The sequence below is a fragment of the Dendrobates tinctorius genome, unplaced genomic scaffold, assembly GCF_039654945.1.
Source record: "Dendrobates tinctorius isolate UK_male_01 unplaced genomic scaffold, ASM3965494v1 ptg000028l, whole genome shotgun sequence".
In the NCBI taxonomy this organism is placed as follows: domain Eukaryota; kingdom Metazoa; phylum Chordata; class Amphibia; order Anura; family Dendrobatidae; genus Dendrobates; species Dendrobates tinctorius.
In genome coordinates, this window is record NW_027361696.1 from 79,464,371 (window position 1) to 79,477,074 (window position 12,704).

Below are 12,704 nucleotides of genomic sequence, written 5' to 3' on the forward strand. Positions count from 1 at the left end.
ATCGCCACGCAGCAAAGAGATGACAATTTTAACCTGCTGCGCGAAGCTCCCTGACGAGTTAGGCTTCAAGGCAAAAAATAATTTATAATTATTTTTGAAATTCAAAAATTTGGACCGATCCCCAAAAAAACACATCAGGAGTAGGGATCTTTGGTTCAGCAGCATGTGAATGAGCAAGGTAGGCGGAAATTCCCCGCACTTCCGCAGCGAGCTGCTCCACACGATCAGATAATTGCTTTATCTCCATTGAGAGAAAAAAAAAATTCCCCCTACAGCCTCAGAGATATAGAGGAAAAAAATATACACACACCTTTTTTTTTCTTTTACAATTCTTTCCTGTTCCTGCTATTGAGTACCTTAGGATCTGCGGTATGGCGGGTGATTGTTATGAATGAGTCACCGTAGGAGGCAAAAACAGAAATACTAGCTAAGTCCAGAAAACCAGAGAAGTTGGCAGCTATCGGATTGCAGTCCCCTGAACCTAACAACAACAACTAGCAGTAGCCGTGGGGGGTTCCTACGGTGCCCTAGACCCCTCGATCACAGCCGGAGAACTACAAAGCCTAAAGACAGAAAGGGAAATCTTAACTGCCCCAGAGCAGACCCCAAAGCAATAGGCAGCCCCCAACATATAATGACGGTGAAGCAAGATGAAAAAACACTCACACAGATAGAAAGATAGGCTGAGCAAATGATGGGGCCCAAGCTAACTAAATAGGACAGACTAGAAAAGCTGCTGTCTGCAATCCGCCAAAACCCTCTCAAAAACAAGAGCCAACAGACTGATAGGGAAAAAAGCCCTGAAGACGCTAGGCTTCAAAAAGACTATATCAGTACTCAGGTATTATCTGAAGACAGAACAAAAAGGAATTCAGCTCACCCAGCAGGGAAAGGCAGAAATCCAGAAAAACAAGGCAAAACAAAACCAAAACACAAATGCAAAAAGTAGAGCAGAAAACTTAGCTTTTGAGGAGCAGGAATCAGACGGGTCTCCAAGAATCCTTCAGAGTAATCACCCGCAAGGCAGAAGGGCGTCGGCTGCCTTATATCCAGTCAGCAATCCCAGTCACCCAGTCATCATCATTCTGCTCAGGTGCTTTGTAATCAGCCTCACTACCTTCCTTCACCAGAAGAGGGAGTTCATCAGACCTCAATGGTGAAGGGGAAAATGAACTCACAACAGGGATCTGCAATCTGCATAGTTACCAACCTCTCTGGTTTTCTGTGACTTAGCTTGTTGCTATGCTTTTTTCTTCTCGGCGACCCATTCATAACAGGATACGTGTGGAAAATCGGGTGCCTCAGAAGAGTGGGCGAATGCTAAGAAGAGCCTGCTCTCTGAGGCCGGAAGAGGGGGCGGAGCTAGCCGCAGGACCTGGGGGGAGAAAGATGGCGACGATCGCAGCCTGAGGAGGCCAGAAGAAGCGGGCGGAGCTAGGCGCCGAGTGCAGGAAGAGGAGGTGAGGGAGTGACGGGCAGGAGAAAAGCCCGCCCAAAGTACTCAGAAGACGGGGGGGGGGATGAGCCCGAATGGAAGCCAGGGACTAGATTAGAACTGGTGACCGCCGCTGAACCAGGGGGGTGGCGGAGGCCCTAAAATCACCCAAAACGGTAACGCAGTGCCCCCAAAGCATAGGGGAATAAGGGGAAAATGGTCACCCCATTGCTCAAAGAACCCCAATGCACTAAAGCCCTAAAATAAAGTGGGGGTTTGGGAAAATACTCATCCTCTTCCTTTGTCTAAATCCTTATCTCCGGATCTTCTTCTTTATGCCTCGTCGCCTCTGGGAGGAACCTAGTAAAAAGGAGGGAAGAGGTACCTCTCCATCCAGGGAATGTCAGATGTCCAGAATTCCTATTGAGGGATGTCCACGCCAACAGGCTCTGGAGGGCGAGTGGGTGGGAGCGGAGGGGGGCGGGCCAGGACCGGATCCGCATTGCCTAAGCACGCTTCTGTGCTAGGGTTTGGGGTCCTGCCGATAAGACGTATGGGGATACGGGGTGGCAGTACACGCCGTACTCATTCTATCCGTGGGATTACAGTTGTTACCGTTCACACTGTATCCTTCCGAGTACCTGAAAAGGTACGACGCACCCTGAGGTAGATGTGGGTCTAATGAAAGACCTGTGTTCACCTCCTACTGACACTAAGCTAAACTGATTAACAGTCCCAGTCGGTGGGGTGTATACTGCAGAGGAGGAGCTAAGTTTTTTTAATGTGCATAGTGTCAGCCTCCTAGTGGCAGCAGTATACACCCATGGTTCCTGTGTCCCCCAGTGAAGCGATAGAGAAAATGCAATGCTTGCAGACCTCAAATAATGTTAAGAAAACAAGTTCACAATCATTTAGAAACAACAATATTAATGTTTTAACTCAGAAAGAGCTCAGAAATCAATATTTTGTGGAATAACCATGATTTTTAATCACAGCTTCATGCGTCTTGGCATGCTTTCACACTGCTTTTGGGTGACCTTATGCCACTCCTGGTACAAAATTTAAGCAGTTTTTCTTTGATGGTTTGTGACTATCCATCTTCCTCTTGATTACATTCCAGAGGTTTTCAATGGGGTTCGGGTCTGAAGATTGGGCTGCCATGACAGCGATTTGATGTGGTGGTCCTTCATCCACACATTGATTGACCTAGCTGTGTGGTATGGCGCATTGTCCTGCTGGAAAAACCAGTCCTCAGAGTTGGGGAACATTGACTGAGCAGAAGGAATTAACTATTTTTCCAGGATAACCTTGTATGCGGCTTGATTCATACGTCCTTCGCAAAGATCAACCTGCCCAATTTCAGCCTTGCTGAAGCATCCCCAGATCATCACCAATCCTCCACCAAATTTCATAGTGGGTGCACGATACTGTGGCTTGTACGCCTCTCCAGGTCTCAGTCTAACCATTAGATGACCGGGTGTTGGGAAAAGCTGAAAATTAGACTTATCAGATTAGATTACCTTACTCCAGTCCTCAATGGTCCAATCCTTATGGTCTTTGACAAACTTCAGCCTGGCTCTCCTTTGCTTCTCACTGATGAAAGGCTTTTTTCAAGCTTTACATGACTTGAGCCCTGCTTCTAGGAGCCTGCTACGATCTCTTGCAGTGCACTTCACCCCAGCTGCCATTCCTGATGACTGTCATCCCGGTCAGTGGAGAGTCGTTTTCGCCCTCTGCCGGTCTGTAGCTTTGTTGTTCCCAATGTCTGCTGCTTGACTTCGTTGTAATGGTCTACCGTCTTAGAAATTTTAAGGATGGAGGCAACATGACGCTCACTGTATCCCTCTGCTAGTAAAGCCAGAGTTGAGCCCTTCTTTTCCTCACTCAAGACTTTTCTTTTCAACTCCTTTGGCATGTTTAAAAGTTATTTTTTCATTCCTGTTACTTTTGGGATATTACTAGCACTTGTTTTGCCATCCAGCTTGTCCTATTGCAAAAAGATTGTAAACATCACAGCAAGGTTTTTTTATCCTTTCCTTCGTTAAATAAGATTTGACTCAGGTGATCACCTATTCAGAAGCACATTAAGTAGAATGAGGTGTACTCTGGTTGGAATTCAACCGACACTGCAATAAAATGGCTGTCAGACATGTAGAGAAGCTGATTTTTATAAAACTGTGCAGTGGTCTCTTAATTTTTGCCAGCTTTTCATATATTGAAAACGATGTTAAATGACAGAACTGCTGCATGCTAAAGCTCATGTTAAAATCGCATTGTAGTCGAATGTAAATCGGATGCTAGGTGTGAAAATCGCACTGTACTCGCATGACAATTGTCCGTTTTCCGGTCCTGGTATCAGAACGTTTTTTTCTCACGTATGGGTATGAGCCCTTACTTTGAGGCATGCCTTCTTTTTTAGATTTTCATTGTGAAAACTGGCCGTTTTTCTATTGGGTTGGGGGTCAGCTTATATATGCTAAATACTTTATTATTTCTTATTTTACAATATTTTGTTATTTTCCGCTCCCTGTGCTCTATGCTTTTTCCTTCTAGTTTACATTTTGATATAGTAAAGCTTGTGTGACCGCCTCCATAAAACTTGAATGCTTTTTTCCTCTCCACACGCTTATCTATCTTATACAAACTCACCCCTCCTCCCATCTGACACCTGTGAGGCCAGGAACAGATGACAGTATGGAAAATAGTTCCTTTTTCATTCAGAAAACCAGACTATTTTTCTTCCATATTGTCATATAAAATCCTTAAGTTTTTTTTTTACACATCCGTACGCCATTTGATTTTCACTTAATTAAAATAATAAGGTAAAATACAGTTGCTTAATAAGGTGTTAGCAGAGCATGCTCGGGTGCTAATGGAGTATCTTTTGGAGTCCTTGAATATATTCAAGTCCCCACGCCTGGATGTCTTGCGGATGTGCGACAGCTGCAACACATGCAGGGATTGCCTAACAAACAGGCAATCCTTGCATGTGTTTACGGCTGTCGAACATCCATGAGACATGCAGCCGTGGGGACTCGAATATACTTTAAGCATGTCGAAGCCACTCGGTTAGCCCCCCCAAGCATGTTCAGAAAACCGAGCAAGTTCCCTCATCACTATAAATAACTGCAATGGATCCATAAAAAAAACAAAAAAAAAAAAAACACAGAATGTGATCTGTTTTTTTACGCACCCATTGACTTACAAAAGAGCGAGTCTGATCCTCGAAACAAATTAGTTCAGGCCGTGATTTTTGGCAGACTATCTGTCCATGTGTAAACAAGCCACATCAACAAAAATTGGTTAGTGCGCTGTCTGTACGCTTGCAATTTTGCATACAGATAGCACAAGGTCTGAACGAGCCCCAATACTGACAGAAGGGAGATGGAGGGCAAGAAGGAGCTAGGAGCAGTGTACTGTGAGAAGTAATAGGACAGCCAGCTATGTGAAGTAGATACACAGACTATACAGCAGAAAAAAAGTAAGAATTTTTAATGCAGAGTATTCAAAAATTTGCTTTCAGGAAACAAAAACAACTAAAAGAAAACAGGTTACTAGGATTGAAGTCACTAAACAAAATATGTTGCTATACAGCTGAGGTTTAGCTTTCCAAACACAATGGCTCTGAAACTGGCAGTTAATGTATTAGGGTGTAAAAGATCTCAATCACCTACAATGAGTCCAAGGCTATAGTCGAGTGCCATCGAGGGGTGGGAGGGGGTAGTGCACAAACGTTGCTCAAATCAAGCAGAAGACGATATGCCCAACCAACTGCATTGGCCATTGGCTACTTGAATTTATTACAACAAAGTTCTCATTTATTAAAACAAAAATGGCAAGCAGAGCAAAAATGATACCACAAACTCACCGTTTGTTGTGATTTCAGGCTCATGGACAACAGTTCTCCCAAGTGCATTGGTACACCACCTGCCTACAGAAAAGAAACAGCATTATTAGATTTAACTTAGAAAGCATCATATAACGTACCGTAGTTAAAAGAGGGTAGTAATCCAAGTAAACTAACCCCAAATCTAGTCTAAAGCAACTTACAGTCTTCCAATTGCAGCCAGCAATGGATATGATGACATTTCTATCCCAATTTCTATGGGTACAACCAGGAACATGTAGCATCATCATATTTTTTCTGGCAATACTGTGAATCGATTTGCAGGACCCAGTCCATGTCCAGTGGCCAGGTCGATAACCTGTGTCCGGACAGCGGCCCTCTGAACCGCCTCTCACCAGACTTAATCCTCGGCTCTTCTATTGATTAGATGGCCTGGTGGGATGTCACACAGCAACACTGGCCAACCAATCAAAAGCAGAGCTGCGGGTGATGGGAGGTAGTTCTCAGGGGTCTTGTCTGGCAGCCAAAGACTATTGATGCACCATACAAGTGCAAGCAGAAAGTCTACACTAAATACATAACTAATGAACAAAACACCTTAGAAAGTAACTAAGCAAAATAGTAACTTATGAGGTGAAAAAAAGTCAGCAGAAAAACTCCTTCAGCTGACAACCCCTTCAAATTGTCACAATGTTGGCGCGTAGAAGTGAGGATGGTGGGGCAAGTTGCACTCCCAACGACTATGATGGGACAGCGCTTTTAATGGTTGACTATGGACAGAAACAAGATGCCTTTTTGTTTCCTTCTGGACCACAAAAAAAAAAAGAAAAAGATAGAATATAGAATATAGCATAGTAAAATATGCTTTTGCATCCTGCAGGATCCAGTAAAAAACATTAAATTAAACAGTATCTTTTTACATGAAAGTTTATGGGTGACCAATGCCATTGTCATAAGTCAGAGCCTTAATTTACCATGCAAGTCTGGAGCTTTTCCCTGCATATACCGGTACGTTAAAATGAAACCTTAAATTGTGATGTAAACATAGCCTTAAAAGGGATTCTCCAGGCTATATAAAACTGTAAGCAAGAGACTGGATATGTAAAAAAATAAAAACTCCCAATTATATCCAGTGCAAGCGGCTCCATTTCCTGCACAGAGACAGCAAGTGGTGATATGATTGTGCCACCAACCGCCGAAGTGCTGCGGTCTGTGAATCAGGTGATTGGATGTTTTATGATTATGTTCTGTTCAAAGTCACCTGACCACTGCAGACAATCACAAGATACAATTTTCAGGTGAAATCATGGTTTCCAATCTCTGCACAGGCCACAGAGCAGTTTGCGCTGCATCTAGGTGGGTGCTGATAGATAAACTAAAACTCTGCCCATATGTAAAAGCTTAGTATGGCCGAGTTTACAAGCACAGATCCTTTAACCTCCATGTGCAATGGGTTGTCATAGCGGGAGTCCTGTGGATTATTTAAATACCAGACAGCAGAGCCAAATGAAAGACCAAAATGACAGAGAAACAACTCCTAATATATATTTCTGTATTTAACACATCACTAAAAATTATTACGATTATAAGATTCTCTCTCAAAATAATTATTTCACCCTCGTCTTTATGGTTTAAATATGCAAATTGAGCATGCATGACTAATAAGTATCCTCACTCTGACATGCCTGGCCTGGCTTGTCACTCTCCACAAGGAGAAAGTTACCCCTTATAAGATAAGATAATCCTTTTATACCCCATGGTCCAGCTTCAATAGTCATTCACCATGAACAGGAGAAGTCCCAGAAGACTGGAGAAGAGCAAATGTTGCTCCTATCTTCAAAAACGGGAAGAAGGTGGACCCAGGCAACTATAGGCCAGTGAGTCTGACTTCTATACCAGGAAAGATCTTTGAACAAATTAAACAACATGTATGTATGTACCTGGATAAGAATGAAGTGATTAAACAGAGTCAGCATGGGTTTGTAACTAATAAGTCATGTCAGACTAACTTAATTTCCTTATATGACGGAATCACTGATTGGGTGGATCAAGGAAATGCTGTAGATATAGTATATCTTGACTTCAGCAAAGCATTTGACAAAGTATCTCATACAATCCTTATTGAAAAAATGACTAAGTATGGAATGGACAAGGCAACTGTTAGGTGGATTCATAACTGGCTTAGTGATATGACCCAAAGAGTGGTCGTAAATGGCTGCACATCCAGTTGGAAGAATGTCTCAAGTGGGGTACCACAGGGCTCTGTCCTGGGCCCTGTATTGTTCAACATCTTTATCAACGATTTAGATGAAGGAATTGAGGGTAAACTGATTAAATTTGCTGATGACACAAAGCTAGGAGGGATAGCTAATACTAGAGAAGAGAGAGGATTCAAAAAGATATAAATAAACTGGAGAAGTGGGCAGCAACTAACAGAATGGTTTTTAACAGGGAAAAATGCAAAGTACTACATCAGGACAATAAAAATGAAAAAAGCATGTACAGAATGGGAGGAATAGGGCTAAGCAACAGCACATGTGAAAAAGACTCGGGTATACTAATAGATCACAGACTGAATATGAGTCAACAGTGTGATGCAGCAGCAAAAAAGGCAAATGCAATTCTAGGATGTATTAACAGAAGCATACAGTCTAGATCATGTGAAGTCATTATTTCCCTCTACTCCTCTTTGGTCAGACCTCATCTGGAATATTGTGTCCAGTTTTGGGCACCACATTTTAAAAAAGACATCAACAAACTGGAGCAAGTTCAGAAAAGAGCAACCAGAATGGTGACCGGTCTACAAACCCTGTCTTATGAGGAAAGATTGCAGGATTTGGGATTGTTTAGTTTGCAAAAGAGAAGATTGAGAGGAGACTTAATAGCTGTCTACAAATATCTAAAGGGCTGTCACATTATAGAAGGATCAACTTTATTCTCATTTGCACAAGGAAAGACTAGAAGCAATGGGATGAAACTGAATGGGAGGAGACACAGATTAGATATTAGAAAAAACTTTTTGACAGAGTGATCAATGAGTGGAACAAGCTGCCACGAGAAGTGGTGAGTTCTCCTTCAATGGAAGTCTTCAAACAGAGACTGGACAGACATCTGACTGGGATGATTTAGCGAATCCTGCTTTGAGCAGGGGGTTGGACCAGATGGCCCAGGAGGTCCCTTCCAACTCTACGATTCTATGATTCTATGTCAGTCCATCTTTCATTCAGCTAAATTGTCAAAGGCTTTCTTTCCTTACTCCCCGAAACTTGCCAAAACCGATACTTGTCGGTGATCATATAAGATGCAATACAGACTTACAGACTGTGCCCTGATCCATTGCTCATTGTGGTACTTCTATTGGACTTGTTTGGCCTCAGCCCATTTCCCTCTCCATGCTCACTCATTTATAGTATACAAAAGTGTGGCAGCAAAATATTGTATAAACCACAAAGAAGGGAACCAATTTAATACATAAAAATATTATTTTTATTAGAAAATAAACATATATTTAAAATGACCACTCGTTCACAATTCCATAAAAGAATACTCCATAAGGGGACAGCAACAGTTCACTTAAAAATAATTTATCATACAGAGGTTTGAATCAGACACAGCGATCCTTATAGGTCCATAAAAATAATCTTATATTATGTGCAAAATACGCATCATCTTTATAAAGACCTAAAAAAAAACTATAATATTTGGTAGAAAATAACTATCACTAAATATACTCTGATAAATGATCAACACCCTTTGAGAAGATATATTAATGGCCAAATGCTTGTTATTTTAATAAATCAACAGAATGCCTATGCAAAAATAGGAAGGTAGAGATAGATAAACAATCCTGCTACCAACTAAGTCGCAGCATTCTAACAAAGACCATGCAAACTATCAAACTGAAGGCATATAATATTTACCCAGCTTGGTGCTAATAACCAGTGCGCCGTTGCTGACCCCTGCGCCCCGACGCACGTTTCGCCCTACTGCTTCTTCAAGGGGCGTGGCTAAAAGAGGTTAGAGACTTTTTTTTTTATATATATCTACTGGACCAATCAATGTCCATGCACAAAACATATGACTTAGAACTCCTTGTGACCCGGAGAGTTTATCGCCATGGATACTGAATGCTTTACCCAGTCACATGACTTAAAATTTCCAGGTCACAAAAGGTTTATCACCATGGATACCAAATGCTCTGCATAAACAGGAGAAAACGCTGGTATTCCAATGGAGCTTTACGACGCATGCGCCTGTCACGTCACTCCGTTATGATAAAAAAATACTTCCCGGACAGAGCTCAGTGAACAGCACCGTGAAGTGCATGCTGCTCACAAATAGCGCGACAAGGAATTAACTGAAGTCCTGACAAGTACCGCATGCGTACCGCTCCCTGGAATTAAATAGACAGCGTAATGAAAGCCGCAAACTGCAAATAGTAAATTAGCAATATCCTGTGCTAAATAAAGTGCAAAAGTGCTAAAAATCCTTCTTGCCTCTTAAAAGGACAATATTTAGAGAAAACGGCATAATCATTATAATATTATACATATATATATATATATATATATATATATATTTCATGAGCAAAATGGTGCAAAGAAAATACGTACTAAATATATAATATCAAAATATACACATACAGTATTGTCAGTGCAAAAAATAATTTTTGTACAGTAATATACAAGTAATTACTTGTATATATATTACCCACCCATGAGGCCCAAACTAGGTTTCCCTCAGCCAACAATGACCCTGCAGGTTCTCTGGTTATTGTTGCAATCCCACGCTGAATTTAATCTGCATTTGTATGGCTTTCTGAAAACAACAAGATTAAGAAACAACAACAAAAAAAACCCCACAAATGGCAGCATCCACCTCCATTTTCTAGCTAATAAAAAAAAAAAAAAAATCAAACCCGAGGGCATACAGAAATATGAAAGTGTTCTGCAAGACAGGCGACCTGTTCAGAATTCTGTCATTGAAAGGAAACAGCTTAATAGGGGCTATTCACACATCAATGCTTTTGGTCAGTTTTTTTTGTCTTTAAAACCAGGAGTGGTGTGAATCTTTTAGGCCTTATTCAGATGTCAGTGTTGCACATACTTGTTGTATCAGAGTTTTTTTCATGGATACACTTACCTATTATAATTTGTGGTACTGTTCACATGTCCATTTTTTTATAGTATCATGGATGACAAGTTCTAAGATAAGTCTGTGGGTCCGTGAAAAACAAGTATAGAAAACGGACGGCATCTGTATGATGTCCGTATTTAACAAAATATAAGAAAAGCTTGTAATTTATTCGTAAAAAACGCTGACACACTGGTGGCAAAAACTGACACACCAAGACACGGATGGAAAAACGGACACACATGACACGGGTGTTAAAGACCGACACGGATACTGATGGTAAAGACAGACACACTGACACGCTGGTTGTAAAAACGGACACACTGAAACACGGATTGGAAAAACAGACACAGATGACACACTGATGATAAAAACGGACACATGGATGATACCCTGAAGGTAAAAAATGACACACAGATGACACTCTGAAAGTACAAACGGACACATGGGAGAAACACAGGTGGTAAAAATGTACACACTGATGATACACTGGTAGTAAAAATGAACACGGGGGTGACACACTGAAGGTAAAATCAGACGCACAGAAGACACACTGACAGTAAAAACTGACACACAAATGACATTCTGGTGGTAAAAACAGATACGGATGTAAAAACAGACACACTGATGACACTGGTTGTAAAAACGAACACCCAGAGACACGGATGGAAAAAAACGGACATGAATGACATACTGATGGTAAAAATGGACACGGAGCTGACACACTGAAAATAAAAAACAACACACTTAAGGAAAAAACATACACCTGATGAGACACTAGTGGTAAAAACATACACACGGATGACACATATTAAAAACAGACACGGATGACACAGGTGTTAAATGGACACACAGATGATGGTAAAACCAGAAACAAGAATGGCACACTGATGGTAAAAACGGACACACTGATGGTAATTGTGGGAATATAGTCTTAAAAAATTCACCAGGACACCTTTATCTGGCAGAGAGTTTGTACCGTCTCCGCTCTTAGGGTATGTGCACACGATCAGTAAACGCTGTGGGTTTGACGCTGTGTATTTATGCAATGTCAAACCTGCAGTGGCCAGATGTGACAGCATAAACGATGGGATTTCAAGAAATCCCATGTCTACTGTGTGTCCACAGATGTATGTGGATCACCTGCGGAGACAGACGGCACACATCACTCCAGACCGCAGCATGTCAATGTCTCCATATGAGAAATTTCACCAATAGAATGTATTGGAAGCAGTGAATACGCACGGTTCCGTAAGCACATGCGGATTCATCTGCATTCAATAGACGGCAGCGCTTTGGATGCAGCGAACATGCACTGCTAGTTCTGGATCGTGGCCACCCGGCCTTGATGTAAAGAATTTCATTTTGTGTGGGTGAAGAAGCTGCTTTCCTCTTGATGTAGAAGAAGCCTCTGTTATAATTGAAGTCCTGGGTATAAGAAGGTGATGAGAGAAATGTGTGTACTAACCCTTGGTGTAATTATACTTACTAGGGTCACTTCCTAGTCATCTTTGTCCAAGCTCTCCCCAATATTGCAGCCCCCATTCTATATCTCTCTTTAGTTGCCCACCTTTGAACTCACCACTCTCTTCTAAGAAAAATCCTACATGAAACAACCGGATCAGTCTCGGCCAATACTAGACAGGACAAATATGAACACACCCAGAGAATAAAGACTATCAGGAAGGTCCAAGTTATTTATCAACTATGTCAAGACACATTCACTATTTCCCCCAGATCCTTCATCCATATTTTAAGAAATAAAAAGGGATCACTTGTCCATTGCTTTACAATAGCAAAGCAAAAAAACACACTGCATGGAGTCAGTTTTTCCTAGAAGCGTTTCAGCAGTTTTTCCCGGGTGAGAAACAAACTATGGCCACGTTCACATGTTCAGTATTTTACATCAGTATTTGTAAGCCTAAACCAGGAGTTGGTGATAAATACAGAAGTTTATACAAGTTTCTATTAGACTCTTCCACTCCATGTTTTGACTTGCAGATACTGATATAAAATACTAATTACTGAATGTGGCCTTCAAGGGAGGAGTGCCATCCGTGAAAATCACATGGCACTTATACGAGAAATATTGATGTGTAAATGAGCCCTGAGTATTAAATAATGATTACTGTGAAATCCAACATGGCTGATAAATTTGGCATAAACACTTTTTGAGGAGTAGATAATGGAAAGTAGACAACGCAACGAGAAAACTGGACATTGCAATCCAAACCAACCAATATTTATCTCCCCAATATTATCATGGGGCCCCCTGCTCATAAAATCAGC

At 41.5% G+C, this 12,704-nt stretch overlaps 1 protein-coding gene across 15 annotated transcripts in view; it reads right to left on the minus strand.

The window, feature by feature from the left end:
* CNOT3 (CCR4-NOT transcription complex subunit 3) overlaps nt 1-12,704 on the minus strand; it is a 93,823-nt gene that overhangs the window by 75,705 nt on the left and 5,414 nt on the right. For 14 of the 15 annotated variants that reach the window (XM_073571041.1, XM_073571042.1, XM_073571054.1 and 11 more), the window contains one exon: nt 5,304-5,366. The gene's annotated coding sequence lies outside the window, so the exon portion shown is untranslated. The remainder of the gene's footprint in view (nt 1-5,303; nt 5,367-12,704) is intronic. The other variant, XM_073571043.1, reaches the window with a different exon arrangement.